Below are 6,427 nucleotides of genomic sequence, written 5' to 3'. Positions count from 1 at the left end.
CCTTCAAACCTTCCGCTTCGAATAGTACTTAATTAGATTACTGTCGGTCGGTAAAGACCATGACCTCTGTCCTTTCAACCTCGTCCGCCTGTTTTACTAAAATTACAAGACAGAGGGAAAATTTCTATCCTTCCCTGTTGAAGAAATATAACTGGACGAGTTTCACAAAAGGACTCAGTGAAAAACCGTAGTACACGTAATAAGAACTTATTCTCCATAACACCATAGGCCAACACACCATGGAAATTTACTAAATGCGTAGAAGATAGTTTCCTCGTTCGCATTCGTTCTCAACATGAACATGACTGTTAAACGTACGATCGCACTTGAAAAATTTCTGCCTTCCTGGCCAAGGGTTTCTGGAAACTATTCAAAAACCCTAGCCTGAGATTATGCGGAAAAGGCTGTTTAGAACATTCTTATCAATGCCCAGGATATTTCCAAGGACGTCATTCATATCCTTCTCTAACCATCTACAGAATATAAGAACTTACATCCCGTCGACCGCATTGCTCATTGGTAGCGCCTGCAAGCGCCTGGCAATTACAAGTGCCTGGCACTGCAAGTGCCTGGCAATACGTCTATCCTGGGGTGAATTTGACCCACGACTGCAGATCGGTTAAATACATGAAATATGGGAACGCATGTTTGATAAACGGTATCCATACTTACTTACTACGTGTTTTGGTAACAGTTGGTCCTTCTGCTTAGAGCGAAAAGCATTCGTTCCAATCTTGTCAAGTATTCTGTGGGATAAGTTATGGTTTTAGATAGTAAGACATCACTGAAGCGATGCAGAGACATCAAATGTTGTTGATTTTTCTAGCGCTCAGCTTGTTGTCTAGTTTATCTAATATTTCAGATGATGTTGTCGACTTTTCATACTACTTTCATTCTCTAATGATATGAGTGGCAAACCGATGAGATAAAGCACAAATAAATTTCGTCTCCAATTCACTGTTCTCACAAAATAGTTGGGCAAACAACTGGAAACCACATCTAGCACTTTCAAATCTAAAACAACGCGTCCCTGCGACTCGTCAAATATTTTATGGTAGATTTGTTACCATACCATCATACCTCTTACAACTAACTCTATAGAGTTGCTTAAGTATCTTCATGCGCCAGAGCACGTGCCTTTCTAGTACACATGCCTTTGAGTTATGAATCGAAGAAATTTTCAAGGATCGTTCTCGTCACAAATACATTGACTGCTATATTTCTCCTACTAGATCTTTATTAAGTCTTTCCACTAACTCAATTTAATCCAGAGTCTCTTGACGCTGAGGGATATTTTTTCTCATCGTCATAAAACTATAAATTATGTAAGGTAGGAATATCATACTCCTCCAGACTTATGCAGTCTTGTACCTATGGCAGAAGTAATTATTATAACAATTACACTCCCAATAATAATTAATGTTGGTTCCAAATTTTGGCACACGGCTAGCAATTTCGGAGGAAGGGTAAATGGACCCAGTACTCAACTGGTACTTGTTTTATTGATACCCGAAAGGATGAAAGGCAAAGTCGACCTCGGCGGAATGTGCACTCAGAACGTAAAGACGGACGAAATGCCAGTAAGCATTTTATCCGGCGTGCTAATGTGTTTGCCAGCTCACCGCCTTAAGAATAATTAACATGGCTGTTGTTATCGTTGTTTAACTGGGTCATACCTGATCAAGAGAGCTATAATCAAAGAGTATTCTAACCTTGACCATCCCCTTTTATTTCCTATGTGCAGGGAACCAATAACCACATTGATCAACATGTCTTTTTGGGGGATTATAGGGTGTGATTCGGTGAAGATTTAGCTGCTATTTCCAGCAGGTCAAGCAACAACTTACTCCCCACTTCTGTCTCGTTTATTTTTGTAATAATAAATCTATGTGAAACTTCAGTCTGAATAACCTTGAAAAAGACATTAAAAGTTAACTCTCTTTGGCACAAAGCATTAAAACAGCTGTAAAATTAATTTTATGGTGAAATGAATTTGCATTAGAGATTGTTACTGTTACAATAAAAGGAGTTTGGTTTCATTCCCAATAGTTAACGTTAATTTATTACCAATATTCAACAGTCTTTATTCTCAGTGCAACATACGCTGTTGCTGAGCTTTCAGTGTACATGCAACAAGTTTTTCTTTGCCAGACAAATATATACTTAGTTTTATCTGCTTAGACATGTTTATAAATGTAAACGTACGTGTCTCACTTTCTATATCTATGTATGAGCACTATTTAACCTAGGGTCAGCTCTGATCGAGCAGATCTATGATCAAAGACGTTTAAGCCGTGATTTTTAATTATTTATTTTAATCTTTTAATCAGGAGTGAAAGCACTGCTCATGATCCGTAACAGGGCCTCTGAGACTGATGGGAAGAAAGCAGGAAGAAGGTGTCTTCAAACTGGTGACCTGTCTCGAATACTTGTAAGAGAGTGAGCTCCACTAAAGGCATCCAAAGGCATCCATCCACCACTTTGGATTGCAACTCTTTCATCGACCTCGAAAGGATGAACGGTTAACATGACCTCAGCATGATTTGAACTCAGAGTGGAGAGAGTCGAAACAAATACCACATTCAGTCCGACGCTGTAATGACTCGGCCAATTCGCTGCCTTCCTGTTATTCCAGTATATCCTTTCTACTATAGGCACAAGGTTCGAAATTTTATTGGCAGGGGTCTAATCGAATATATCGACCCCTAGTACTCAACTAGTACTTATTTTATCAACCTCGGTGGAATTTGAACTCAGAACGTAAAGGTGGATGAAATATTGCTAAGCATTTTATCCTGCGTGCTAACGATTCAGCCAACTCGTCACCGTAAATTATCTACACAAGCAGGAGAATCCTATGTCTCTGGCGATTGACCTAATTAACTTGGAAGGGACCGTTGTCAATCATGGCCTGGATCTCACCAACAAATTCAGGAGTTCGTTTTTAATCAGAATGATCAGAGTGAGTTTTCCGAGCTGCCGTACCTTCGTAATCACCATTAAACTCATCCAACTCTTTCCGAGTCCTCTGCACTGTCCTCAGATTGACACCCAAACACTCTGAAATGTTCGCATTGAAGCTTCCGGCGCGAATGCCAAGCAGCAAAGCATGTCGTTTCCAAATTTCTGGGAGAGTGAATTGCGTCACGGTGCTGTTTTTCTCACAAACGGTGCTCAACTGTGACCCTACTATGCTGTGCAGTCGACAAAATCCAAAATGCACATACGCGAAATTAGAAATATTAAATTGCGATAATTTACCCATCCCACCCTGTATATATATGTGTGTGTGTGTGTGTGTGTGTATATATATATATATATATATGTATATATATATATATGTATATATATATATATATATTTATATACATATATACAAATAAATACATACATATATATATATATAGAGAGAGAGAGGGGGGGAGTGATCTGTATCATACTATATGTATGCCCTCTGTTAGACCAGTTACTGTAGTATTTGATATATAGTGTGACGGTTATTTCAATCAAATTCTGCCTAACTTACGTATACCGGGTACGTGTGTTTGTGTGTGTGTGTGTGTGTGTGTGTGTGTGTGTCCTTGTGGTTTGCGTATTGCGCTAGTGCGTTGTGTTCTCGAACAAAACGCTTCACTTCATGTTGCTCTGTGACCATTTCAACGTCTGACGGATCGAAGTGGTCGTGCACTGTATGCCTGTACATATAACGCCGATTTGAGCTAATATACAACGCAAACATTTGGTCACTATAAACAAACCAACAGTGCAGGTTGTTCACCAAGATGCTGCAGTACTCCCAACCGTCATAAATGACAGAAGAATCCGCCAAATATAATTTTATCTTCTCGGATTTGCTATCAATTGTCTACCTCACCGGACTTTTCCTCAATATTGTCCAGTATACTCTTTACTCTTTTACTCTTTTATTTGTTTCAGTCATTTGACTGCGGCCATGCTGGAGCACCGCCTTTAGTCGAGCACATCGACCCCAGGACTTATTCTTTGTAAGCCTAGTACTTATTCTATCGGTCTCTTTTGCCGAACCGCTAAGTTACGGGGACATAAACACACTACCGTCGGTTGTCAAGCGATGTTGGGGGACAAACACAGACACACAAACACACATACATACATACATATATATATATATATATATATATATATATATATATATATACGACAGGCTTCTTTCAGTTTCCGTCTACCAAATCCACTGACAAGGCTTTGGTCGGCCCGAGGCTATAGTAGAAGACACTTGCCCAAGGTGCCACGCAGTGGGACTGAACCCGGAACCATGTGGTTGGTAAGCAAGCTACTTACCACACAGCCACAATAATTTATTTATTATTTTTTATTAGTGTTTTATTGGAATTACTTTTTTCAAGTGTTTCTCTAATTTCTCTCCATTTTTCCATTACTTTTGTCTTAATTTTCTCTATGTTCTTTCCTTTCGCTGAATTCTCTACTTCATTTTTCGCATTTCTTCTTTTAACAAATTCAAACCATTGTACTTTGTGACACTTTGGTGTTTCGGTATATAAATCATTACAATTCTTTAGTTAATTAACACACAATAATAGCGTTAATAGGTTCGTCTATCACTAATTGCTTACATTCATTTTACGCCCACCTAAAATAGGTATAAAGTTTTGTTAGATAAATTATTTCAATATCAACAAGGATAAAGATCAAACGCTTTCTCATTTTCATCTAAAACAAGAATTGCAGAGTTGATGCTAATACTAGAAAGGTAATTATTTTTAAAAGACTCACTTAAAACATTGATAAATGCTTGCTCTATGCTGTTTCTGATGTTCAGATTCAAGATAAATCAAGAGGTTGTCCTGGAAAATGAATCAGGCATTAAGTAGAAATTAAGATCAATCTGACGGTCATTGATTGGAATTAAGTCTGCCAACATGTAGTTCTTAAATACTTCCACTAATATCTTGGGCAATTAGACGGAGCAGAAATTACAACCAAAATTAACGAATGATAGTTTTCGTGCCGCAAAAGTTATGTTGGGAGAATCATAAGTGAGATAATGGTCTCTGGAAGCTGTGAACTTATCAAAAGCAGAAGACTTTTAATTTCCACGTTGAGGCTGTCATCAGTGCTCCAGGATTCATCATTTGTCAAACATGGAAAAAACTTACAACGACGAATTAGGAAATAGTTATAAGATTCTTAACTATTCAATAAATGTCGTAAATCCAAAGCGTATAAAAGCTAGTTCAAGGCTATGAACAGAACAAGACATTATATGATCGAGGACTATCTAGAAGAATTTATGAAGATTCAGCAGTTTGCTGATGAAGCGTTTTTTCATTTGTGGATCAATTCGCTACTAACACTTGTTTGTTCATTCTATTTTTAAAAAGTAATTTCCATAGATTTTTTTTTTTAAGGTGGAAATATGTGTTGATATTTACTCTTTGTGACATTAAAAGGGAAATTGGAGGATACTAGTGATGGTACTCCTCACTTTATTCAACAAATTTCTCTCTCTCTCTCTCTTTCCTAGAATCGCCAGATACCTCTCTTTCCAAGGCATACGAACTTACATTTTACGATTTTTTTTAATTGTACGCAACGCCTTTCCGTTGTACTAGTGGAAGTATTTGAATTCGGTGAAATACGTGCCAAGACCAACACAGCGTAGTCCCAGCGACAGAATACAAACAGAGTATCCTCAAATCGGTAAGCCTACGTGCTACCATGTCGTTGAGATTTTAGTCCTCTTAAAAGGGTTATGAAAGCAGGAAGGCGAGGAACAAGTAAAACAAAGTGCGTAAAATGGACATCTTAATATATGAAAACATTTACAGTAAACAAAGAAAATAAAAGAGACCCTCAAACGAAAACGAAGATAAAATAAACTAAATAAAACGAGAGAAAACACAATTTTATGAGATCCAAGATAAATATGAATTCATAGCTGGTCGACAGGGGAGCTAAATTGCTTCTCCAGTGGTCCAAACTCTTCTAAAATCACTAAAACTTAGTGGTGTAGATATCGAAATATCGACTATCCTGATATTAAGATCAATTCATGCATCACCGACCCGGAATGGATAAAAAAAGCAAAGTCGGTGTCGTGGGAATTTCAAGTTAGAACATATCTATCTAACCTGATGTTTTACTGTCTTCTGGGTATCTTTTTTTAAATTTTAATAGAGAAGGGCAAAAGACAGGATAAATCTCTTAATTGAGTATTGCAAAAACGGGGTAACTCTTCACTATGTGAGCGTGTACCAATGTAACATTTTCAGATAATTCCTTCTTCATGCTCTCTTCCTTCACTGACTTGGTCGAGTCCTCTCACACGAAGTATTTTCTTAACTCTTTAAGTGCGAAATTAAATTTCTTGGTCATTCTGATGATGATGTTAAATCTCTACAAAACAAAACAAAAAATAGAAGTGATA

The sequence above is a fragment of the Octopus bimaculoides genome, chromosome 3, assembly GCF_046866305.1.
Source record: "Octopus bimaculoides isolate indiv1 chromosome 3, ASM4686630v1, whole genome shotgun sequence".
In the NCBI taxonomy this organism is placed as follows: Eukaryota; Metazoa; Mollusca; class Cephalopoda; order Octopoda; family Octopodidae; genus Octopus; species Octopus bimaculoides.
The sequence above is the reverse complement of the archived record's forward strand: the minus strand, read 5'-3'. Positions refer to the sequence as shown.